The sequence below is a fragment of the Oxyura jamaicensis genome, chromosome 2 (genome assembly GCF_011077185.1).
Source record: "Oxyura jamaicensis isolate SHBP4307 breed ruddy duck chromosome 2, BPBGC_Ojam_1.0, whole genome shotgun sequence".
In the NCBI taxonomy this organism is placed as follows: Eukaryota; Metazoa; Chordata; class Aves; order Anseriformes; family Anatidae; genus Oxyura; species Oxyura jamaicensis.
In genome coordinates, this window is record NC_048894.1 from 55,446,429 (window position 1) to 55,473,663 (window position 27,235).

General features: G+C 37.7%; 1 protein-coding gene across 3 annotated transcripts in view; it reads right to left on the reverse strand.

The window, feature by feature from the left end:
• The window catches only part of CNTNAP2 (contactin associated protein 2), a 1,137,498-nt gene that overhangs the window by 24,751 nt on the left and 1,085,512 nt on the right, over window positions 1-27,235 (reverse strand). The gene's annotated exons all lie outside the window — the stretch shown is intronic.

Here is a 27,235-nt window from a genome sequence, read left to right on the forward strand (position 1 = left end):
TATTAAAGAGAATATCAGCACATCAAAACCTCACTGCAGTATCCCATGTAATATTTACATTGCAGTGAAGAATTCAGCTTAATTTCCTCAATGGCAGCAGAGAGTACATGAAAAGGAACACGGCAGCATCACGTGTGCACTGTACCAGAGTATTTCTACAGAGCCCTTGAGATTCTTCAAATTCCCTTTCACCAGGTTTCCATTCCCTGGGTTGAGAGGGAGGGATGTTAAAGCCTGGCCCTTGAAGTCAATAGAAAAACTCCTACTGAGCTGAGCAAAGCAACACAATACCCCAGGGAGAGAAACTAAGAACCAGCCCCAGGCTGGTCAAAAGCATCCTTTTCAGATAGGAATAATGTTCAGGGTTTGAAGAATGGGGTTTCTAGAAAAAAAAAAGTCATATATAAATCACAGGACTGTGTCATGAAAAAAGAAAGAAAGGAAAACAGATCTGAGACAGGAGATGGTTCTCCTGAGAAAGGTGTGAGGAAAAAAAGTGCAACAGTTTTATCCTAAGAGATGGGGGAAGAGCTGGAAGTGAAGCACAACTGGGTTTGAGTTTTACTATCCAAAAAAAAAAAAAAATAGTGATTAGAAAATGCATTACAAACCTTTTGGATTAGTCTGTGTTCAGCTCTAACCAAATAAGGACCAGTTATATGCTCCAGGCAATGAGGCCTGGGCTGCTCACTGGGCATCTTAAAAACTCCCTATGTGGCAGTGCTATTTCTATGAGTACTAAGGGTTTTGCATAAGAGATATGTACAAGGAGTTTCAAGGTGATAAACCAAAGTATTTCAAGCCAAGCTTTTTTGGGGGGGATTTACATATTAAATGTGAAGTGGGGGAAGGCTGGTGAAAAACGGACAAATCCTGAGCACACTTAAAACAACTTACTGATTTTCACACAAAATAAAATTGTACCTTTTCTGTTGTGGCAACCAATTCAGAATGATAAACATGCAACACTTAAGTCCTCACCTAGCATCACACACAAAAGGAAGTCACATAATCTGATGATTACTAGCATTAGCTCCTTATATGATCCACAGTACAAGAACTGATCTGTTCTACCCCTCCCATTTTCCCTTTCCCTTCTCATTTGAGAATATCTTCCTCTCTCTGCTAGTGCTTATCCAGCCTGTATCAATATTACATCCATGTTTCACAAACTGTCAGTGAGCAGTGGCTGTCACCTGTGACAAAGTGGAAACATGCTCAGGACTCATCTAGAGACTAGCTTAGATTCATTAACATCATTGTATGCCACGTGAGTCTTTCACTCAGGCCTCCTTTAAGGAAGTTGCCTGACTGAATAGTTAAACATCATCTTCTTCAAAAATTTTATACTAAGTAAGAACACTCATACATACACACAGATTTTCCATATTTAATAGTCAAATTGCTTGAAAGTCGGTATCACTCAGACAGGATTCATACCTGACCACTATATTCGCTGTCTCTTACTTCAATAAATATTCATAGTATATTCAGTGAATGGTTGTAATTTTGAGTAATCCTTATAATCTAAGGAACAGTTAGAAGACCATATTCCTCCTTAAATCCTGTAACTGATGTCATAACAGTTTATTTACAGAGTCTGTGAACTTCATGCAGCAATGCTGATAGCCTCCCATTTACAATCCTGAATGACAAGAGTAAAAATCCATAAATATGGTTGCACTACTTTAGCAGCTTCAGCACCATTCTTATCTATACTCTGTGAATAATAAGTGATGGATACTAGATCCTGAAAGAATTAAAGAAAAAAAAAGAAAAAACAAAACACACATAAAAAACCTATCAAGGCACCTTGCTAAAGACCTGCATTTTTGTTTAAAACATTTTACAAATTACAGTTGTGCAAGTCACCCCATGTAAATTTACAATCGGCTCACATCACATCAGTGCTAAAACAAGATGGATTGAGTTCTGTAACTGTGAACATGCTCCTCCATGCAATTCCCATGGGGCTCTGCACACAGATATTCTGATGCTAGGCCATTATACTTTGCCTCCCTGTGTATTTGAGCCTGCTGTAAACCCATCCCTGGAGAGTGTAATGATTATATAATGAAATATGTCTTTGTTGTCATGACTGAAATTCAATTTTCTCCCTATAACAAAGGGGAGAGCAAAAAAGATGACAGTCATATTATTTAAAGGGAAATGTACAATGCAACTACTTTCCATTGTTCTAATTTTCAGCACACAATGTTGTATAAATTAATATTGTAGCATATAGTATTACTATTAGCAATTGGCGATATTAATATTATTGCTTTCAGATCTAAAACAGCAATCTTCCGCTGGCACCCCATCCACAAGCATTTCTGTAATAAAAGACTTCCAAGAATACCATTTATCATCCTTTTTAAACTTTATCTGTTTTCAATCATTTGCTTCCTTGACCATATAACCTGCTGATTTGAGATGAAGGCCATGATAACCAAACAGAGACAATTCAGGTGAACCTATTCTAACACAGATGCACTATAGCATACAAATACTTAACACTGAACATTCACATGATAACTACCTACACAGATTAATCACCATTTAAATGTATGTAACTACTACATAGTATATTTAAACAACTCACAGCTGTTGCCACATCCTGTGTGCTCTCATTCACTGAATGTATGCTTAACATCAATTACTTGTTACTTATATTTTGTTATTTCGTTAATGGCAAAAAGATTCTGGAGTTTAATCCTGTTACTGGTTTTGATTTCAGGTCTTATTTTCAACAGCTGTGGCAGAAACATACCACATAGTGATGAAAAGAATATTATTTCTCAGCTGAAAATTATGTGCTCCTACTGAAGAAGCTCTTTTCCACCTAGGTGAAAAGATGGAAAGAAAATATATTTTTAAGCATGCTGATGACACAAGGCAGTAAAAGTTGAAATTTATTATTCCATGAAACTACAAGAAAACAAGCAAAAATATATTGTATGGAGGAAAAAAATGTGCAAAAGTCATAAACGTGTAAGTAGCATATAGCAATACTACTCAGTGTTGTGAGGCTACCTGTTTTTTAAGTCTTTTTTGTTCTTACTACAGTACCTTGAGATGCAGAGTTGTGGCTCCTGTCTAGGCACTATTATAAGACAAACAAACAGTTTGGTTCAGATTATTACTGAAGTTTACCCAGTTAGCATGTACATGATGACAGAATCCAATTATAGAAGCAGACACATGCCAAATATAGTTTTTGTCTACAGTCTCTCTCCCCTTTCTACTTTCTATATCTACCAGTGAAAGATTTATAGAGTAGCTCAAAGTGCCATAGAAACTCTAATAAGACAACAGGCTATGGCGCTGCTGGAGGGGGGCAGCTCTGTTTAATTCTAGCATTTATTTTTTATATGTTTCTAGCATTAACTAGAACGACTGCAGAAAAATGACAGCCTGATTTAGCAGGAAACAAAATCAAAAAACAATCTAAAAAAAAGTTTGGTCTTAACGCTTTGAGCAGGTTTTTGATAGACAAACATATACATAAAATTCTCCATGTGAGGATCCTTGAATGATTCACACACAGACAAGGCTCTGCAGCACAAAGAAATATGATCCAGGACAGTACTGCGCCATACCATTACAGCCACTTTACATAGGGAAAGATGGCCTTGGACTGTGTTATACTGACCCTGGAAAGAGGGAGGGGAGAGAGATTCAGCCATGAGGGTAGAGAGAAGCACCCTCATTGCAATGTTACAAAAACTGTTTTTACTAAACATATGTCCTGAATGTCTCTTCTATACTAGCTGATCAGTATTTTTTTTTCTGTATAGGACTCTGAAATGCAGATCGATACAGTTATAAAAAAATCTAAATCTTGCACAATGTTCAAAACACAAAGAGAGGATCCAAACATCTATTCATGGTGAATTACCTTCCATTAGGAAGGAAATGTAACAGAACTTGAAGTACTTGAAGTTCATAGATATGTACAACAACGCACATAACAAATAACCTATTATGAATTCCCTTGGATTGTTCTAGTGATGCTCTTCACAGCAGAAAGAGGGCATACCTAAGTATACTTCTAGCATGGCAAAGCTCTCAGTAAACGTTATAGCCATCTACTTCTTTCCCATTTGACAATGGGAAAATTCTGCCCAAAGTACCCCATAGAGGGTCAGGGACAAGAAAAACATGATATACTGGAGTGATTTGGTTGTGGCAGAAGGTGCCTTTTAAACAAGAGTCTCAGCAGCCCAACTAAAGATCCCACAGCCCAATGACTATTACTTCAACATTTTTAAACAAGACACCATTTGAATTTTGCTTAGAAAATGGTGAAAAAATTTGCCATTTGGATTTAGGACAACAACCTATTTATGCTGAGGAACACACACACAAAAAAAACAATGCTGGAAATAGAGTATCCATATCAATAGCAGGAGAAGCACAGCTTTGCCACTGAGTGGTATTTCTCGCTGAACTACCAGAATGCTTTCCTATTTCACTTAAGATTAAGCATTCACTCAGCAGATAGACAGAAGGTAATCCATTATAAATCTCTATAACTCTTCAGCTAGCTCTACTAAAACTAACCTAAATTATCTCTATGTAATATTATAATAGACTGCACAGGTGAACTGTTGATTCAATTAAATGAACCACTAATTGTTTTGGGTCAACCTTAGCAATAGATTTTTCTAAAGTGCCATGTGTTCGCTTGTCCCCTGTACTCAGAAAGGTATCTTGTTACATCACCCACTGCAAAAAGAGCAGCCCAGTAGGCATCTTAAGCATCTCTGTGTTACTGCATCAGGCTCCGCATAATGGAGTGCAGTTTAAACTCCACTGAAAGGAAACTATTGATTTCAAGAAGTCACAGTGTACTGAGATTACTAAATCATTTTCTCTTATTTGCAGTATTTGATGCCTAAATGGAGTGGTTTAATGCAACATCGAACCCTGGCACATGCTGATACTTGAGGACTGTCACGGACAGAGAGAGAGAGAGAGAGAATAAATAAATTGACTTGAATCACACACAGCACAAAATTAAGGGAGAACCTATCTGGGCCATCATATATCCACTAGACTGAAACCAGAGGGTGAAAAAGTCCACATCAGGAACAAGTATTGTACACCCAGCAAGGTGGATAACACCAGACAAAGGGAAAACTATGTTCTGACACATCACCTAGCTCTTCTAATGAATGTCCTCCAGTGTGTAGCCCAAGCACCTGTTTGCTTACTGGCTGTTTATATTTTCTCTGTCTTAAGATCAGTGATATCTATAAAAAAAAAAACATACTGATGCCACTTAACTGTGTGGATACCTTGTGTGGTATCAGATATGCTAAACACCTACAGTATGAAGCAAAGAAGCAACAGTCCCAGAATGATGTTTAATGGAGCCATAATTGATGTAAAGCAGCAGGACACGTACAGGCATTGAACTATCTGCTGTAAAGACTTACCCTCAAAATTCCTTTGTTTTTAATGTCAATCTCTCAGTAAAATTCAGTAATTGATACAAACCAAGTATAAAGCAGCAGGAACCTTATTTTTATCCATAACTTCAAAGAGAGCTCTCTGCACTCTGAGAGGGCATGCTGCTCTCTGCATGTACATACCAAGCAGGGTAAGATTCTTTGTTACAGAGAATTGTTACAGGGGTGCTAGGGACCGCGAAAGGGTTAGCGACCCCTGAGAACAGGGACTTGAGCTTCACAGGACATGACTGCAAATGGCTACCATCTGCTCGTAAGCAAATTTTAAATCCCACATAGCAGACATGCTTTTTCAGTTCATTGGTCTACAGTTACCCAGCGGTACCCAGATGCCTATCCAAAGGAACTCTCCTTCCTTCACACTAATATGTTTAGGCTGCCCGGGAGCCTGCAGGGATGCACTAGACACCATGAGAGGCTGCAGCATAACCTCCAGCCCCTGTAAGGCTCAGACTGCTGTACTGTCACCCCTCTTCTGGCATGTATCACGACTCACCATCCCCTTTGCCGTGGACCCCTGATCAGATCCCTCAGTCAGATCCCTCAGACAGGCATATATCTGACTTCTTTGCAGACCTGACAGGTACTGCCTGCAGTGTGGCCCTGTTGTTTGACATGGGCCTTCCTTGGCTATATATTTTTTTCTTTGCAATTTTATTTATGTTACTTATTGTAATGTTTCAGGTTTCATTTTGTAAGAAATTATAGCTTGTATGGAACAATTTTGTTTATAAAATTTATGTCTAAACTGACAAACTCACTGATCACACTGAATATGGAGAAGACAATATTTGTGTTGTATGAAGCACTCTGTCAGAAACTACTGTGCCTACCAATAGTGTTGTGCAGTTAGCAAATTGTGCTTTCACTTGCTGTGTGACACTTAATAAATGGTCTTATCCAAGGTGCACACAAGAGAAAAATTACTTATGAAGACTAACAGCTCAGAGTAAGTTTCAGTTGCAATAGCAGCTTCATTGGTGTTGGTGAAACAAAGGCCATTTCCTTATAAAATGATACTTTCAGCACACACTGGAAATGACTGAACCAGGTGAAAAAAAACATAACATTAAAGAAGCAAAATAGGCCTGGAAGCTATGCCACTCAATGGCTCTGGAGCAGTTCCAAAACAGAGTCATGGGCAGAAGAATTATGGCTTTAAGGTCACTGCATAGTGGAGATGGTAAATCACTGATCTGAAACATACACCAGTCAAAGTTCCATCATTACAGAAATAATTAAGACTACTGCTGGACTGCAGTTCTTCAGTGAAAGAAAAAAAAAGGTACATAGAGGGCTTTGAAACCAAGTAATTATTTGACAGAACAGTTTCACAATGCCAGTAATAAAGAGCTTTCGAGAACACAGATTTTTTTGTGTGCTATTCTGTACCTATGGTATAGTTACTGAATATTTGAAGATTGTATATTGTATTTATTATTTCCTGGAATTTCACATTTTAAAATTCCTTATGGAGTTGATAATGGTTATGTCCACCGTCTTTTGGTGAAAAATGAATTAACTGATGCTGCAAGGTTCTTAGTAATTGAATTGTCAAAAAACAACAAACAACAACAACAACAAAACTAAGGCCAACACAGAGTGCTAGTCTTTCAAGGGAACAAATGGTACTGATTTACTCTATAATCTTCAGACAGTCACTTCAGATATTCACCTCAAACTCTCCCTGTCTCTCTTAGAAGGACTTTTATAATTTTCCCTAATATCTAATTGGGATGGTAGTCCTTTAGCTACTTCAAATGTTTTGGGATCTCAGTAAAGAAGGTATGGGTATTGGTTTTAAATTTGAAAATAAAATGAAATACCTTTTAAAAAAATACAAAACAAAACAACAACAAAAAAACAAACCCCAAAAGCTTCTAATGACTTTGGAAATATTACTGATGGAGGCACAGTTTGTACAATGCATTTCCGTTCATTAAACAGAAATGGGAACTATGCAAAATCAGGGCAAAAGAGAAGAAATTGCATGTTTCTAGAGATCCTTTTGATGTCAAAGAAAGATACCTTCAAATGTTTCCATTCAACAGAGACCTTTTGAGTTCAGGTAGGGTCAGAAACTCAATGGGAAGTGATAGTCCTCCTGTGTCCCACTGACAGTGGGACCAAAACCTACAGGCGTTGTAGCGGAAGAGGGACTTCTCCATGCATTACCCTTTATAACCAATGGTGTATATAGTCATTACATATTTTTGTGTAGCATTTTATTTCTCCCCTAGATGACTAATTTTTCTCCTTCTCTCTCAGTGTGTTCTTTAAAGTGGGAATTCTATATGTATGGAGAGCTAAAAATAAAAAATAAATTAAAAAACCCTAGACGATAGCCTGTACTGACAGAACAGGATGCTAATATTGTTCAGTCTGTACTTCAGTCTGTATTGTTCAGGCTGTACTTCAGCCTGCAATAGTACTTCAATTGCAAACCCTCCTGAGGGCTATTAGAAATCTTTTGACTGACAAGCAAAGTGCTCAATATAAAGCTTAACCCAAGCTGCAGAAATCAGCAGTTCCAAGGTAAAAATGCATAAGTATCTCACAGTTAGCTTCAAGAACAATATTTTTTTTTTCTCTACCCTGTACTCTATCCTCTTCATGTGATGCAGGAGTAATGGGATCATGAGTGGAGTGCAGCAGAAGGATAGCAACCAGGTTGTTTTATCCTCAACAAGGAATTTTATTTTGATCTACTTTTCTCTGCAGACAGGCTCTAAATAGCAAGAGGGTAAGTGGATGATAGGGGAAGAAGAAATTACATTGCTAAGATGTCATAAAAAAATACACAACACAGTAGGACTGATAAAGTAACTAAGGAATTTTTATCATCAGAGATATTAATATCAAAACAGATTTTATCAAAGAAAAATGATTTTCAGAATTGGTTGGTACAAAGGATTTCAGCAGAATTTATAAATCCATTATATTTTAAGGCAATGATATTTAATTTAGACAGAATCTTTTATAAGCATTAAAGAAGAATGTAAAACAAACACATAAAGGTAGCATTACTATGTCAAAGAAATACCCATTTTTGTGCACATGTTTTGTCTAAATACGTTTTTATGTATTATTTAGGCTAACTGTTTCATAACCCAGCAAATGCCTTTGAGGCCTGGAAATAAGCAAATAAATAAATAATCAAACAAGAGTCTTGCAGTGTGGAGTCAATTGTGATGTGTCTTGGCCAAACTCCAGTGAATATAGTTATATTGTGCATTTGTTAGAAGTGTATTAAAATACTGTAACTTCAGTCTGTTTATTATTTGGTGGTTTTAACTGGTACACTTTTATAACTTTTTGCAAACGCACTCAGACTAAGCTTTGTATTCCTTATAACCAGCTTCAAATATCTTAATAAACCTGCAGTGTCATCAGACTGGGTAGGCTGAAATTCCCTCTCTTGCCTCCCACCTCCCTCCTCTCTTTCTTATCTTACTATCTCACTTTTGTAGATTTAGGAAGAGCAAGAATAACCATCTGAAGATTTATGGTATGAATCTAAAACTCAGAAATGTTTTTTTTCAATAAAAACATTTGTATTCTTATACCATTTATGCCTCATATTAACAACAAAAACAAACAAAAGCTTTAAGAGTACAGAAGGTTAATCTAAAAAAATAAGGACCTGCAATTTGTTTATCATGAAACTATATTAGTAAGGACATTAGTATTACTAAAAGAAAACTTCATAAGTCCCACACATTTTTTTCTTATTTATTTAATAGAAATCTATGACTATTACATCTACAATACTGGGTTTCAATGCCATGTAGGATATAAATAAAAACTGGAGAACTGATATTTTTCAGGAGATATTCATCATGGACAAGCAATGATCTGTCTACGTAGTGGAAATCTGTTTCAGTTATCAAAGCATGAAATGGCAAGAAAATGAAAAACAGGATGCCAGCAAGGAAATAAATATTGTAACTTAGTAGGTCTTTTTTTTCTTTCAACATTTTGATTCCCTGTTTATTTCCTCATTTTGAATCAATTTTTTCTTGGATCAAAACATCCACTTTTTGTATAGATAGCAACAATCTATATGTACTACTGAAAGACACCATCTCTTTTAACAATTCAAAAAATATTCTAGGACAGTTCAGGAAAGAAATGAAATTGATTCTTTTTAACAGCAATTTCTCTTATCTATTTTTTTCCAGTATTGTATGCTTCACAACTTGAAGCTGAGTAATTTGTATTTGAACAGTCTATTATGTCTCAAAGTCAGAGATGGGGTTGATCTAAGAAATACTGAAGGCTTTTGCTTCTTTGTTACATTCATGCATGCATATGTGAATACTCTTGTATTTCCTCTGCTGGAACATACTTATGTGCAATAAATTCACATCTGAAAACTGCTGCTATTCAGTGACAATGTCAAATTATCACGTCAAATTATCATAAAAATGTAACAGCCACATTAGATCGGATCAATGAGTTACCTAGTTCATTGTTCTTTCTTCAAATAAAAAGTGACTGACAGTAGATGATTCCGAAGTAGTATAACAACATGGAACATGGAAAATTATCCTCCCTGGGTATACGTTTTCAGATTCCCACAAACATTTCTGAGATGAAGGTTGAACTTTGCCTTTTATATTTAGCTTCTGGCAGAACTGTCTTCCATGAATGTGTCCAATGCTTTTGGAAGCCATTAATGTTTCTGGCCTCCACAACATTCTATGCCAGTTACTTCCACTGCTGTATTCACTCTGTGACAAACAATCTCTTTCAGCTAATTTTAAGGTTACAGCCTGCTGAATTAATGGGATTTTTCAACTTCTTGTATTCTGCAAAGCACTGCAGACCTCCACCATTACAGGTTGCTCCTGTACAGTAATTTGGGTAGACCAAAAGGTCAGGTGAGCCCTCACACTGGCTGAAGAGAAGCCTTCATGCACTTTAGTTACAGTGGTTGGGCAGAAAACCCTCCCCACCTCTAGGCAGTGGAAGCCACAGGTCCACAAAAAATGAAATGTAAAAGCATTATACCATGATCTGGGAACTAAAAACTCTCTGCAGATTCTACAAATATACTGGAGATGAAAGAAAGAGGTGTGGCTTGATACTGTTGGGAGAAAAAGCTCAACAATTTTCTTTCCATGAGAACCAGTAAAGAAGCATACTTCCTTTTCCACTCCTGCCAATCTCAGGTATAACACATACAGCTTAACCAGACCCTTACTGCTTTTCAGATCAGATGTAGAATATTACATCAGGCATTCTCAGTGCCTATCTTTGCAGTTTCTACAATTTGCTCATCCACAGCCTTACTCAGGAGTTAATGAAAATAGGTGGCATAAACATTTTGACAAAAAAGATACAGAGCTGGGTGTATGGAAGGATGATGGAAGAACAGGAGCAGACAACATGCAAGCACTAACCCTGTGACAACCTTTGCATCGCATTAGATGGCATAAACTGAACATTTCCAGCTGGCCTACAGCAAACTGTGCACTACCAACATGTTTTATTATTTCATGCAGGCACAGATGTAATTCAGGAATAGTGTTGGAGGGCACAATGCCATTTGCAGTACAATGGCTTTGTTAACAAGCTGCAGCAAGTGCCCCCACCCAAATACTGAAACCGAGCTTTGGATGTTTTTAATCTCAAACCTAAGGGATTCTTTGGAGGTAAAGGGAAACCTTTGATTAAACTGCAATAAAAATAAGAATATATATAAAAAGAATTATAGCACTAGAATTATAGCAAGCATTTATGCTTGCTCTACTATAAAGATACATTAAAACAACACATTAAGTTAGTTCAAGATGCTATACTGACACCAAATCCTGTAATTTGCTTTTTTCTTAAACCTTGCATTATATTAGGCTTCAAACACTCAGCTTCATATCAGCAGGACATGTCCAACAGGACTGCTTATTAACTTGCTTCTTTACAACCGGCTGGTATAAAAATAAACAAAAACTTACAGGTGGGTCGAAGCGTCAGCCTCAGAATATGATCTCAAGCAGATTCGCCCTTCTTGCCTTTGAGATGCATCCCAACCCTCCCCATTAAACTGAACCCCACACACAGATAAAGCACATACAAGAAGTCAGGAAAAAAAAAAAAGAAAAAAGAAAAATAAAAAAAGAATTAACACCAGGCTGGGATCTCGCAGCTTTGTTCCGGCAGAAGAAGACCCATGCACTTCGCAGCGCCGCTCCCCTGCCCCAGCGGGCCCCGAGGAGGGGACCCCGCTCCCCTGCCCACCTCGTCCCGCCCCGTCCCGTCCCGTCCCGACGATGCCGCTCCGGGTCCCGTGGGCCGCCGGGCCGCAGGGCAGCGGCAGGTGCGGAGCGGGCAGAAAACGCGGCGCGGAGATTTGGAGAAGGCAATACCCGGACTGGATTCATCCGGGGAGCGGGAACGGGGTGGAGGGGCGGAGAGGCTGGCCTTCCAGCCCCTGCTGCGCCCCCGCCTGACGGGCTGGGGCTCCTGAGAGCCCCTCTGCTCAGTGAAATCATACATTAAAATATACGTTTTAATTATATGAAAATCACACAGATTGCTTATTAGTTTCTCAGGCAGTCCAAAGCCCGCAGGGAGATGGGCAATGGCACAGGCCCGCCTCAGTCACTCGGTCTGTATTTCTCTCTGCAGCACTGTTTCAGACATAAAGGAACATAAAAGGTTTGAAATCATCTTTGTAGAACATTCCTCTCAACACCAGCTGCTGGGGCTGATAAGCATATGGTCTCATGGAAAATGTAAACTTTGATAGCTGAAGGTTATTCAGGTATTTGATGAATTTTGAAGGGTACAGTTCAAATACTTTTAATTTATAGTCATAGAATCACAGAATGGTTTGGGTTGTATGGGTCCTTAAAGATCATCCAGTTCCAACCTCCTGCCATGGGCAGGGACACCTCCCACTAGATCAGGTTGGCCAAATCTCCATCCAGCCTGGCCTTGAACACCTCCAGGTGCTATGGGGCACCCATAGGTTCTCTGGGCAACCTATGCCAGTGCCTCACTATGCTCATAGTAAAGAATTTATTCCAAAAATCTAATGTAAATCCACCTTCTTATAGTTTAAAGCCATTTCCCTTTGTCCTATCACTACACTCCCTGACAGAGTCCCTCTCCTTCTTTCTTGCAGGCCCCCTTTACGTACTCTCAGCCTGTCTTCGTAGGAGAGGTACTCCAGCTCGTTGATCAGCTTTGTGGCCCTCCTCTGAACTTTTTCTAATATGTCCATATCCTTCTTGTGCTGGGGTCCCCAGAGCTGAACACGGACAAAGATGTTAAACAGCACTAGACCCACTACCGACCCCTGAGGAACACCACTCATTACTGATCTCCATGTGAACACTGTGCCATTGACCGCAATGTTTTGAGTGTGACCATCCTGCTAGTTCCTTACCCACCGAGTGGTCCATCCATAAAATCCATGTCTCTTCAAATTAGAGGCAAGGATATCATAGGGGACAGTATCAAATGCTTTGCACAAGTCCAGATAGATGACACCAGTTGCTCTTCCCCTATCCACCAGTGCTGTAATCCTGCTGTAGAACGCCACCAGATTTGTCAGGCATGGTCTGCACTTAGTGAAACCATTTGCTTAGTGAAGCTCATCTGCTTGTTCTTCCTGATGAGGTGGCCTGTAGCACACTCCCACCACAATTTTCAATTTACTTGAAGATGAGGATGAGAGAATCCAAGTAAGAACCTGATTAAAATGTTTTTAAGAAGTTAAAAGTTCTGATAAAACTTCATTTTCTTGGTTTGAAGATGAAAAGATGGAAACCCAGGTGCCTGCCTACAGGGCACTTGAAAAAGGAGAGGGGACTTTCTTCAACAGAGGAGGACTGGAAAAAAAGAAAGGTTAAAACTGCCAATTACTAACATAGCCTCCATCTATTAACAGAGATTATGAGACCACCTCTTCCTTCTCTCCTCCCCTGGTGCTGAACAGGGTATCTCCTTGCTCTCACTCCTTTTCCTACTGCACCACTGCTTTCTTTCCCTCAGCCCTGCTCCATTGCCCATGCTGACAGAAAGACCACTTTTTGTGCTAGAGAGAAGGCCACAAAGGCAAACATCTGCATACTAGAGGACAGATGCAATCTGAGGATTGGCATAAGCCCTGACGAGTCCACAATAAAGTAGGCTACATATCACAGGGGTGATTGGACTTGACCATTGGTATCTGCCCCTCACCTCACTGCTACTTTCACTGTGTGGTGGCAACAATGTGGATACAGACCCTGCATGGCTTTGGGGGAAGGAGGCTGCCAGCACTGATTCAGACCAAAAGTACCACTGCAGCCAACAAAATTCACTGGCCAGGGGACAGATCGTTTTATGGGCCTGCTTGGCTTTTCTTACAGTGAAAAGGAGCCAGAAGTGAGCAAGTAAAGCCAACAAGTTTAGCACTTTACCAGAAATGTGCTTGGACCTAATTGCTATAATGGGAATAATTGATGTTGGAGGCATCAGGATGGAGGAGACATGGGACAGGCTCTCCGATCTCAAGGCCTACCAGCTGTTGCTCTACAAGTCAAGCAGGAGATAATGGTACTGATCAGTAGGACCTGATTTAAGACCTTCACTCACATAGCATGTGTACTGGGTCTGGCTGGGATGTTAACTTTCCCTGCAGCAGCCCATACAGTGCTGCGCTCTGCACTTGTAGCTAGAACAGCAGTGGTATCACACCAGTGTTGTGTCTGCTGCTGAGAAGTGCTGGCACAGCATCAGGACTCTCTCTGACCCTCCTAGGGGGTGGGCAAAAAGTGAGAAAGAAACATCAGCAGGGCAGCTGACCTAAACCAACCAAAGGGATATTCCATACCATATGATGTCACACTCAGCAATAAAAGGTGGAAAAAGGAAGAAGAGGGGAGGGGTGGGCTCTCGTTGCAAAACGTCTGTCCTCCTCCCGAACACTGGCTACGTGCGTTGAGGCCCTGCTTCAAGGACGTGGTCAAGCATCGCTCATTTGTGGGAAGTAGAGAGTAATTTCTTTCCTCTGCACTTCCACATAGCCTTTACTTCTTTTGTTTAGTTATTCCCTTTCCCCCCTCCCTTTTCCCCTTTCCCTTTTTTCCCTTTAGTTGAATTGTTTAATTAATAATAATATTTCCTTAATTATATATATATATATATTTCCCCTTTTTAATTAAATCATCCTTATCTCAACCCGTGAGTTGTTCTTTCCTTTACTTCTTCCCCTCCTCATCTGAGGAGGGGGAGTGAGAGAGCGGTTGTGGTGTTCAACTGCCTAGCACGGTAAAACCACCACAGCATGGAACCACAGTTAGGGCATATCAGTTCAACTCATAGATTCAGTCTCCCATCACCATCCTGGAGGTTTCTGTAATGTACAGAAGGGCAAAACTTCCCGTAGTCCCTGATGAATCATCCAGCCATTACTGCTGTAGAAACATACATTACTACTATCTCTGCAATAGTTTAGACAATATTTTTAGATGACTTCCAGAAGAAAGGCAGTAGTTTCTCCTCTATTTTTTTTTTTTTTTTAGGGAAAATCCTGTTTTACTCAGAAAATTGTTTACATATTCTTAGACTTTCTTCTATCATATATATATATATATATATGAAGAGGAGATCACTCAATGGAAACACAGTTTAGATTATGAATTACAAGTACTTTATTTTGTACTGCAAGTGCTTACACTTTTGTCTATTTTTCCTCTTTATTTTGATCTGTTCCCCTCCCGTCTTGTGCTTTATCAGTAAGAACATATCTTGAGTGTTTACCATAGTATTTCAATAACTAGCAAGCACTTTCCTCACTAAATCACCATAAAATGAGCATATATTTAAAATTCTGTGATGGTGACCTATTGACTAGAAACTCAGCATGGCTCATCTTTTCTGAGAGAAAATAGCAGCAACAGTAAACACTTGACTGAAGGGTGCTTTCTTGTTTGGATTTATTAAACAAGAATGTAAACCAGAAGACTTTGCTGAACAAAACTGACAGATTTTTAGATTTGAACAAAATAGCTGTGCATTTCTGAGTAGGCTGCAATATGAGACATGTAAACCAACTGCCATCATAATTTTACTGAGTTCTATTACCTTTGGTGGTTCTGAAAGAAGTCAGGTTTGATTTAATAAAAATGAGTACTGTTCTGCACAGGCACACAGTGTCCTGTTCTGAGTACTTGAAAAAAAACCCCACACCTCATGCATCCTTAGACTCACAGTGAGTTTTCTCAATCTCCACAAGAAATACATGATCCTACTCATTTTAATAATAATAATAATAAATCAGTAAAATAGAAATCTCTAACCGGTGAATGGATATTTTTAATAATTCTAGCAGAGACAATAGACAATTTGTGCAAACAGCTATTCAAACATAGGTAGTGAAGGCACTCAGAGTTTAACAGAAATATGAAAGGTTTCTCAGCATGGCGGTATGTAATTTACAGATACTCAGACTAAATTTAAATGAGTTGACCCAAGCACTAGAAGCAGGTTAGCTGCAGAGGAACAGAGCTCTGTGCAGGGTATTTATTCCACCTCCTGAAAATATAAAATAATAATTTAGTAGAAAAAGACCCTGCAAGAATCAACTTCTAATAGCTTATATTCATAAGCTCTGAATCTGAGATATAAACAAAGGGTATATAAACATCTAACTTACGACTACATTCTTGAGAGATGATTTGCTTGACAAGAATGTTAATTTCTGTCTACAGGGTGCTGCAACAGTTTGGGATGTAAGGTAGGGAATGAGCACTCTTTGAATATACATTATTGGTGGGTTTCTGTTTGAGAGTAACTCAAACCAGCATAATTTTAAATATGGATGTCCCAGCATATATGCTAACAAGGTCTACAAAAAGAGGAAAAGGGGATGACAGGTATATCTGCCATGTGTAAAAAGAAAAACAAAAAAAAAACAAAACAAAAAAAAACCACCTCATTCTCATTTCCTAGAGGCTTCAGTTGGGATACTCATGCTGAGTTCCCATGCAGCTAGTAGCAAAGCATCATTAGATTTTTGAAGACTACTTTTTTTTTTTTTTTTTTTTTTTCCCTCTAAAAAATTTACTGACTACAACACAAGGTAATTAGTTTGGACTTCATAATGATGGATAAAGATGACTTAATCACTGGACTGGAAAATGGTGGTTGCCTAGGGACCAACAATCATAACCTGATTACATTCAATATTTGATGTATGTGCTTTAAAAAGCATGATTGTTCAAAGCTGAGGCAAATAATGAACAGCAGAAAGAGGAGAGACAGGAAGAAAACCACGGATTGACGTGGATATTTAAGAATAACTTGAATGTCAAATAGTAAGGTTCCACAGCTTTAAGTCTTTATCATAGGAGAATGTGAACGTTTCTTTTAACTAGAGGACTTCTGGGTATTAATTGAAGAGATTACTGTCCCTACAGACGTTGATATACCTTTAAGCACTAGAGAAGTTACAGAAGACCAGAAGATTCTTTAAGTTTTGTTAAAAAAAAAAAAAAAAAAAAAAAGGGGATGTGATGGTTAACTATTGGATAATTAGCTCTTTTCCAAGTAGTGGAAGAAATGATGTAGAATTCTATATTAACAAACAAACAAAAAGAAATTCAAATAAATGAATAAATAATAATAATTAAATAAATTTCAGATTTGAGACTCAGAATAGAATTTTGGTCAAGCTAAATAACTGTTTAGATTCAATACATTTTTGAAAGGGCTATGTGCCTTGATAGCATGTTGGATTTATAAAATTGGAGTCCACTCTATCAATTAAGCACATGCTCAGTGGAAAAAAATCATAGATCACAAGCTTTTGTGAGGTTTGGCAGACATTAGTATCTTGTTATTCAGCATACTCATGAATAACTCAGAATGTAAAATCTGTTCCTGTTTGAGTTTATGAGCAACACAAATTTTGCTGAGAACTGGAAAATCCTGTAAAGCACCTTGGGTTGCTGTGTAAGATATGTCCAATCACAGAAAATGCATTTTCAACATAGTTGAGTACAGACTTGTACATGGGTTCAAATAAGGCTGCAATGTACACGGAGTGGAGCAGAAGGGCTATTTCTTCCAGTGCAATTTCTAACCTATTTGGTGCAAACTCTTGATGTGATGCTCTAGCAAATCTGGATGGTACAATCATTGGATATGAAAGCAGGAGAGGAAAAATATTAAGTCCTTTCACCTAGTTGATTTTAAAAAAAAAAAAAAAAAAAGTATTTTAATTCTAAGAAGGTACAAAGAGCTCAAGAGCTCTTACACTAAGCCAAAAAAGGCATAACAAGACTGAATGTCTATAAGTAAGAGCCAAATATGTAATGGAAATAAACTGGAATTTTAAAGGTGTATCAAACCAACTGTTGAAATGAGTTACCCAAGGAGAGGATGGCTTTAAACAAAAAATGTATGCCCTTTCTGGATGATGTATTTTATACAAACAAGATTTTGGAACCAACAGAGATGGTTAAAAATTAATAAAAGACAGGTTGAAGAATATTGCTATTGTATTGGGACTGTTCTCTTAAACCAGTAAGCAAATGTAGCCTACCACAGTGAACTTAGAGTCTGACGGGGGACCTTAGGTAGTAATCACAGGTACTACTACTGTAGTTATTCTCCATCATTGTTCAGGCTGATGAAAGGTTCTGCATTCTCATCTGGAAGACCCTACAGGATATGCAATCGACTGAGAAAACATTCACCTTGCATTGAAAAAAATGAATTGAATTTGCTCTCTTAGTAAATCATTCTCTTAAAAAATCCATCCTACAGAGCATAGTTTGGGGGGCAACTTCTACTTTAATCATCCCTTTCCATTTTTTTTTTTTTTTTTTTTTTTTCACATAGAGAGTTAAGACTAATTCTACTGAAGTGGATGAATCAATTATTTAAAAAGGTCCAGACCTTGGATTAGGTTATTATTTTCTGCTTCTCACTTCATTTTGCATGGTTCTGTTAAGTAGTACTTCAGCACAAGAGTTACAATTTTGTGATGCTGTCTAGCGAGGTACTTTCCCACTTCACCTGAAATCTATATTTAAACTGATGGCTGCTCTAATTGAAGCGAGTGGAATTATTTTTGGGAGTCACCACAAGTAAGTGCCTATTCATTTCATTAAATGCTTCTGTCATTATTAAGTGATACCTTTTCATCACCTGATGTGTTGCTGTTCCAGAAGTATGTTAGGCTTTTCCATCAACTATTTGAATATAAACAATATAGGCTTGCTTTCAATGTTATTTTTGGCATCTCTGGCATACTGCTGGAACATCAAGGTCTGTCTCTAGCTCATTACCCCAACCTCTATTGCTCACTTGGTTGGAGTTCAAGAAAATGTTTGCAAGTTTTCTACAATTTCACATGCCATGCATGAAGTCAGATGCCCCAAATATTTATGAAAATATGGCCAAAAGACATCTTCAAAGGAACCTCTTTCAGGAAAGGTCTGCAAACACACCCTTAGAATTTTAGACATAAACAATGTGAATGCAAGTTCAGCTAAAGCCAAAAGACAAAGGCCCCACTGACTTTATGGTGGTGCACAACTGAAGACACATCTCCATTTCTTCCTCTAACTTCATCCAGTACCAAACACAGTCAGTGCCATCTGCATATTAGAGTGGGAACTGCTTTTTCAACTTCCAAATAAGCAACTACTTTGTCACTTGACAAGCCAAGTCACTTGAACCTCACTCGTAAATGGGGATAATAATATTAACTTAAAAATTTTGCTATTAATTATTAATACATATATTAAAAACAAAACAAAACAAAAACCCACCACCAACAAAAAAGAATGGATGAAATTCCAGACTATTGCTATTACTTTTTGCTGTTATGCATACAGAAAGTTGGAAAGCTTAGGGAGATCTGTTAAAATTGGAAACAGAAAAGCTACAGAGTGTCTGTGATTAATTTGTGTTAATACAGCAATGCTGTAGTTGAGACTTAAGTCCAAGCCACTCTCTGTTGTGAGAAGAAAGAAGGCAGAAACATCATCCTTCACTCCACTGAATGAATAACATATCAATGCTTATTCAGAGTTTGTCGCAACCTGGCTGGAGTCCTCCCTGAGGGGCCATCATACAGCTGGGGTATTCTTGTGCTCCTGTGCTTTAGGCTTCCTTGAGGGTCAAATCTCTGTTTCTCAGGTGTATATCCTGCCACAGGTTCTTCCTATCTGATCACAAACATGAAACATCACAGAATCCTCTCCCTGATCTCCCAGAATTGATGCCCAACTTATGTTTTCAGGAATAACATGTTTTCTGAGATCTGCAGGCTCTTGGACAACTTATCATTTTTCCTCCAGGGCCATATGATATTTAGTAACACAATACTTCCATTTATTATGTGGAGAGATTAGCTGGGGATGAAAAAAGACATGCAGAAGATACTGAAAGAATTTATTTAAGGAAAACATCTTCATAAGACGTATGCTTCCACTAATTGTTCCATATATTAAGAAATAAAACTCATCAATCATTTTAAAAATTAGTCATTGGTTCTGCAAAATAACCTTAGCAAATACAAGCTTAGTATGTCAATTGAGTTGATGTTAAGAGAGCTGATCCAAAATAACAACCTCCAATTCAGGAAGGTTCCTTTTGGAAGCCATCTGGGAAATAGCTACTGAAACTTTGAGCAAATTGTCACAGATTTTTTTTTTCTTTTTTCCTTTTTTTCTTTTTTTTTCTCTTTTCTATTTTTCTCTGCGTATGATTGTTCCAAAAGCAGGAACTGTAGATTGAAGATTAATTTTGTGGAAAAGAGGTGTGAGAATACTGATACACATGGCCAAACAGTGTTGCTTCTGGCATACTGGGGACAGTTATGTTTCTGACTTAGACCTACTTGACAGTAGGGAAAAAAGAAACAAACCATAAAACAAAACAAAACAAAAACCAAAACCCTGACCTTCAACACTTAGGAATTCTAAATAATATACAATTGGATGGTGATTTAGCTTAAACATTTTGACTGGTGGGTTTCTATTGCTTTTATTGACATCTTTGAAGGCCTTCACAGATGAGATATAGCAGCCGATTATGAGGAAGCACAAGTTCACCATCCAGACCTGAGGCCAAGCCTGGTCTCAAACCTGGTTCTAAAATTTAGGGATTGAGCTAAATAACAGCTTGTAAAACATAACTCATACTTGGATATGTGTGTCTGAAGGAACTATTGTTGTAATATAAATTTCATAAAATGGAGAAAAAGTGACACTCCCCTTTTCCTGATTCAAGAGTGTACACCTGGAAAAGAAGGTTGGCATAATGACTATAAAGTGAGATGAAAGACATTTCCTATCTTCTTATCTGAATTTTGTTGATAGATACATTTGGAGGTACTTTGCTATGAGGAAAAGGTTTTGAGGAGAGGCAAGTGATTCTGATGATGGCCTCTACAAAAAGACAGTCTGTGATAAATCAGTGAGGATGTATGGCTATGACTGCAAGAAGGAGTATTTCCATTTCTTCACGTCAACTGAAAAATTAAGATTGCTGTATTTTCAGTGAAGTAAATGCAAATAGTTACAGACTATGCATAACAAGAGTTGGTATCACACTAGCTGACACACCTCTCCTTCTCTATGTTAGAAAGGAAGACTATATGAAAGCTAAAAAAAAATCTTCCTCTCTTTTAAGCGGGACTGCCAGCTTGCTAGACACATAGTTAGGGAGGCCTTTGTTGCACACGTTTTGTGCCATGAAAATAAAAACTTTTCACTGAAATTAAAGCAGTTCTAGGGCAACTCTGCTCCATTTGAGCTTTCAAGTTAAGGAGTAAAATTATTCTTAGTTTCTCCAGAAAACACACTGCCACAGAACTTAATTAATTATTGTCTGCAAAAATCATGAATTGCAGCCCTAAAACCAAGTTATAGACCAAGATATTTTACTTAAATTACACCTTCAGCCAATGCCCTTTCAAATATGTTGTCAGTGGTTGTTCACAGTGAGTTGTGTACCCATACAGATCTTCCAGACTTCACATTTCATTTTTAGGAAATAAACATGATTTCCCTGGCTAGCTAAATTTCCTGCCACCTCCTAAATGTCCAAAATTCTCATTCCTTTATAAACGAAGTGAACCAATTACAGATCACCATGGCTTTTCTGTATGGCTTTAAAATTTTCTGGTTCATCATTAGAATATTAGCCATTACAATACAGATGCAACGTTCTTTCATTATATAAAAATACAAGACCTTAGTTTGAGCTCTTCATGCACTTATCAGAACTCTAAAACTGAATTACTGTCATGGCCAATGTGTAATTTATGATCTAATCAACTATAATTGGAAATAATTATTAATATAGACAAATATAACAAATACTTCAGGAGGCTTGGGGCATGTTTTACCCAGCTTTTTACAATATTGTCAGCAAACATTGACAGTATACCACTAATACCTAACGCAGATTAAATTGAGAAGGAAATTTAATCTTAATTCCTGACATATGATGACCCCAAATGAACTTCTAGATGTCTGCTGTAACAATAGAAAGTCAGTATTTCTTTGCCTTCTAGAAAGCAACAAGATTTGCTGTTCTGCAAATCACCAAATTTAGGACAATCAGTATCCTAGTTTATTCATTTTGTCTTCACAGACACTATTTTTCTCTCATATGGGTTATGATGATGTCAGAGAACAGATTTTTGAAGAGATAAAAGGAAAACAGTAACCATTATCTATTATAGGAAACAGACTTGCGCAATACTCATTATAAACACACACTTCCAAAGTTCTATTTGCTTGACATCAACATTGAGGAGCTAAAATAAATCAGGACACACCTAACACTAACTTTTTTTCTGCTGTTCTTTGCCTCTGTGCTATATCAGTGCATCAGAGGTAAATCTCTTGCTACCTATGCTTTCAAACACAGTAGCAGAATGCTGAGTCTTGTGGACTTCTTAACTACTAATGGAAAGACATGTTTCATTATCTATCCAAGGAGTGGAATCTCTTTGCAAATGTCAGAACTGATCGGGCAATTTACATGACTGCTACACTGTTCTATTTAAAAAGATTTTCAATATTTATTGCTACAATTGCTTTGCTACTACTGCAGGTTTTGCAGTAGTGCAAAGACAGATGGTTTTATGCTATTTTAAACTATTTCTAAAAATCTGGATCTTGAATCCCAAACTGGCAGACCGGTTTACTGCATCATTACATGCACTGCAAAACTGTCCTGCCAGGACAGTCTCAATCATTGTCTTCCTTCAAGCTATTTAAGATATGCTGCCTCTGTAACAAGTTTACCAGGGTAAAGGTTGACTGATCATGTGGATATTTCAACAAGCCTTGAAAAGCCCACAAACAGTATGATGAAAAGGATGATGTATTGCCTGTGCAAAACGAAGTAGTAAACTCAGGGGGAATTTGATGAGATGGTTGTATGATACATGCCCCAGCAGTGCAACAGGAAAATAGAAAAATGAGAGGAAATTATAGAGGGCCTGAAAGAAGGAAACTGTTTTTATGCTAAATGTGGATCGGTCTGCAAACTACCTGAAAATAGCAGTGATAAAATGTCTCAGAGCACAATACAAGAACAACATTTGCTTGGACTCAAAATCAAACCTGTGATAGGTATTTTACAGCAATGAGTGATTTTTACAAATACAAGAAACTTTCTTCACTATAGATATTTCACAAAAAGTGTCATGTAGCAGATGAGGAAAATATGAAACTTCCAATAGGAGAAACAATGAGAGAGGCAATAAAACAACAATTCTGGAAGTAAAGGCATTTTTCCAATCACTTCCCAACTCTCTGGAAAAAAATCATGTAACAGAAATTGCCTCTTGATGGTATACCACATTATGAAGACTGAAGAAAATCTAATAATAATTAGGTACTTCACTTTGTTTGGAGAGATTGTAGATTCTTGACAAGGAGGGAAATGTTGCAGCTCCTTGTGATGAAGAGATTTATTTCCTGCAGATTTCAGATTTTATTTTTTTTCTTGGATGAATGCCCTTTCAATTTCTAAAACAATGTATCAAGGATAAAAACAGATAAAGGATTAATTATGGCAAGACACCAAAGAGAAGAAACTTAGATAATTAAAGATTTTATTAAAAAAATGAATATTTAAGACATGATTCTCTTCTTCAAGGAATGAATTTATTCTTTCCAATCAAAAGGGTAATAATGAATAAGCTGGCAAAACATTAGATCTAAATTGGAGACCCAACTAGAAAATTAGATATTTAATTAATATATACAGAAATGCATGAACTGTAAAATCTCCAGAATGGAAGAATATTCAGATGAGATTTCACTGTAAGAAGAGAAATGTTATTTGAATAGATAAAGAAGCTGCAGTCTTTAGTATGCCAAAGCATGCACACATTCTAGCAGGAAATCAGTTTCCTTCAGCAGTCTGCTTGGCATCATTTTCTTTAACTGTTTTGTTTGGTTATGTTTTAACAAAAATATTAAAATACCTATATAAAAATAATCTCTAGCAGAGTTTCATTATTAATTTAAGGAAGTTCTAGTCATAAAATACACATATTGTAAAATAGTGGAGCAGCCAAATCTTTGCTGTCCTATGTTGCTGAATTAGTTGCAGTACAAATAAGAGTAGACCGGTGAATTAATATGAAAAGAAAGAGCTCCAGTATTTGAGGTGAGGCCACACCAGCACAGAGTGGGACAATCATTTCCCTTAACCAGCTAGCAGTGTCATGTTTGATGAAGCTCAGAATACAGTTGGTCTTTTTGGCTTCCAGGTCACACTGTTGACTCATATTCAGCTAGCCATTGACCAAAACACCCAGATCTCTTTTTATGGGGCAGGTCTCCAGCCTCTCATCCCCCTGTCTGTACTTATATCCAGGGTTACCCCTTCTCAGGTACAGAATCCAGCACTTGCTCTTGAAACTTCATATTGTTAGTGATTGCCCAGCTCTCTAATTTGTGAAGATCTCTCTACCCTCAATGGAGAAAATAGCTCCTCCCAATGTAGCATCATCTATAAACTTACGCACTAGACCTTCAAATCCTACATCCAAGTCATTTATGAAAACTCATCAACTAACTGTTCATTCATTGTATTATGTATTTATCTAGCTGTATGATGGATATTTTGTCCAGAAGGATACTGTGAGAAAGAGTATCAAAAGCTTTACTGAAGTCGAAAAGGATTACATCAATGGGCTTTCCTTGGTCAACTAGGTGGGTGACCTTGTCATAAAAGAAAATTAAGTTTGTTATGACCCTTTCCTCATGAGCCAATGTTGGCTGTGACCAATGACCGCATTATCCTCTAGGTGTTTTTCAATAACTTCTGGAATAATTTTCTCCATAATTTCACCAGGCACTGAAGTGAGACTGGCAGGGTCTTCTTGCTATTATTTTTGCCAACCAACCAAAAAACCAAGAACACCAATAACCAAAAAATGTACCCCAGATGAGATACTGTTACAATGCATGAAATTTCTCTCTCACTATTCAGTGAAAATAGCTTATTTTACAGGTGTGCTGCAAGGAGAAGGAATGCACTAACTGCATTTCATTGTTGAATGCATAGACTAAGAAAGTACTACAGCAAACTTATAGTGTTGCAACCAGAAAAAAATAAAAAGGAAATTTTACATGAACTACCCTCTTAAATAAGTGGAAAAAAACCTCTTACATCAATTTTTTATTTAGCAATGCAGCCAAGAGCTGAAATGTAATGATCAGGCAACAAATGATTTATAAAAAATGATCTAGAAAGGAAGGCAGGTCAGCTATCTAAATTATAAGAACTTGACCATAGGCCACATGGCACAGAGCAGCGTCAAGAAGAGGTACTTGAGCTCAGACATGGGAAGCAAGGTTAGCAAAGCCTAACCAGCTCCACTAATGATGCCACTGACATCCTTAGTGAGGCATCCTGCCCCGTGCCATTAGCTCTGCTGAAGTGCATTGTGTGAATCACGCCATTTTCTTTTCCCAGCTCTGCATCCCTAGTGGGAATAGAGATTTTCTGGATTTCTTCATGATAGAGGTTGGAATCCAGAGAGGCACAGAATGACAGTGACACGGTAACCAAGACGGAAAGGTGCTGCAGCTATACTCATACCCAGCTATATTCAGCTATATTCATACAATTCAGCCACAGCTGCTGAGCTGCATCCACACTTCCTTTCTGCTGTCTCCATGCATTCTGACTGGAGTTTTCACTGCTGAAAACTCCACCTTACCACCACTGCTCCACCTTACCACACTTCCTTTCTGCTGTCTCCATGCATTCTGACTGGAGTTTTCACTGCTGAAAACTCCACCTTACCACCACTGCTCCACCTTACCACACTTCCTTTCTGCTGTCTCCATGCATTCTGACTGGATTTTTCCCTGCTGAAAACTCCACCTTACCACCACTGCTCCCCAAACAAGGGAGTACACAGCTGGTACAACTTTCACTGTGGTCATTAGGGCAGAAGTGGCTCCTACAGCTTTCACCAACTTTCACAGCTCTCTGAAATCTTCACTCTCCAGAACTTGATCAGTTTTGAGAGATTTCATTGCTGTCATGAATTTCATGGCTTTAAAGGACAGCCTGTTTCCTCCAGATGAATATTCAAGTGGAGATGATGCTAAAGTTTCTGATAGGAGAAATAACCTTACAAAAATATTCATTGTCAGTGTCATTTGATATTTCCTATGGGTGGAATAAATGTTTTTCAGATATAGCAATCTAATGTGGAATGAGTTCACCTTCCATCTCATTTCATGATTAAAACAAAAAAGCTTACTTAATACATACGAAAATCAGTTCCTTTCACACAACATAGTCTTTATTATCTGAATCACTTATCAAAATACAGTGTGCATTAGAATCAAATTCTCAAAATCTTTTTTACAGATCTTTGCCAAATTCAAACTGTACTGTAGCTGTTGACTCGTATATGTAAACATTTCCTAGTTTTCTTGTTCAATGTGTACAAGACTCTCTACTGAATTCCTTTAAATTAGCACATTAAAGTCGCAGTAGAAACTTTTAATATGAAAACAGCATATGAAAAGCTACACTTAAATTTAACCTATTAGTTATTTTAGCAATTATGTTATTTCAGCAAGTTAATGAGCATTAGAAGCACCTCTGAGAAATAATGCATCCATGTAAGCATTAGGTGAAACAGCTGACAGAGAATAAAATCTGTGAAAGCCATTGAAGGAATAAACCTGATACTTTCAACTAGCATTTTCCTTCAACACTACTTAAAAGGGATGTTGGGTATAATTCACTTAAACTTAAGAGATCTTACCACGAATTCTAGGGTGTTACAGATGATTGTATGTGGATTAGTTTTAAATCCTATAACTAATGGATGGATTTTTCACAGCCCATCTTTTAACCTTTTAAATTATCTTGGATAATCTGAAGATTACCTAAACCCATATTCAACTGTCCACCTTTACACATTTTTTCATTGTATTGCTTTCCAGACCTTTCCAGAAAAAAAGAAAGGTTTACAAATGCTTTGCAATACTTTAATTACATGCCAGAAATCTAACAATATTATCTGAAACAAGAGGTGAGTACCAATGCACACCATGCCTTTTCTCTATCCAGTTTTCTAACACATCAGAAAAAAAACGAGTTTAAGGGTCACAGAGGATCTCAGTGGTTGCAATGGTATTTAGGAGTAGTGAAGTGCATCTTCTTTAGTGCTTCAACAAAGTTATTTTTGGCACTATTAACCTCCTTACAGTTCTATGAAATTTTAGTGTCTAAAAGCCAGATCTGCTTTTTAGAATATA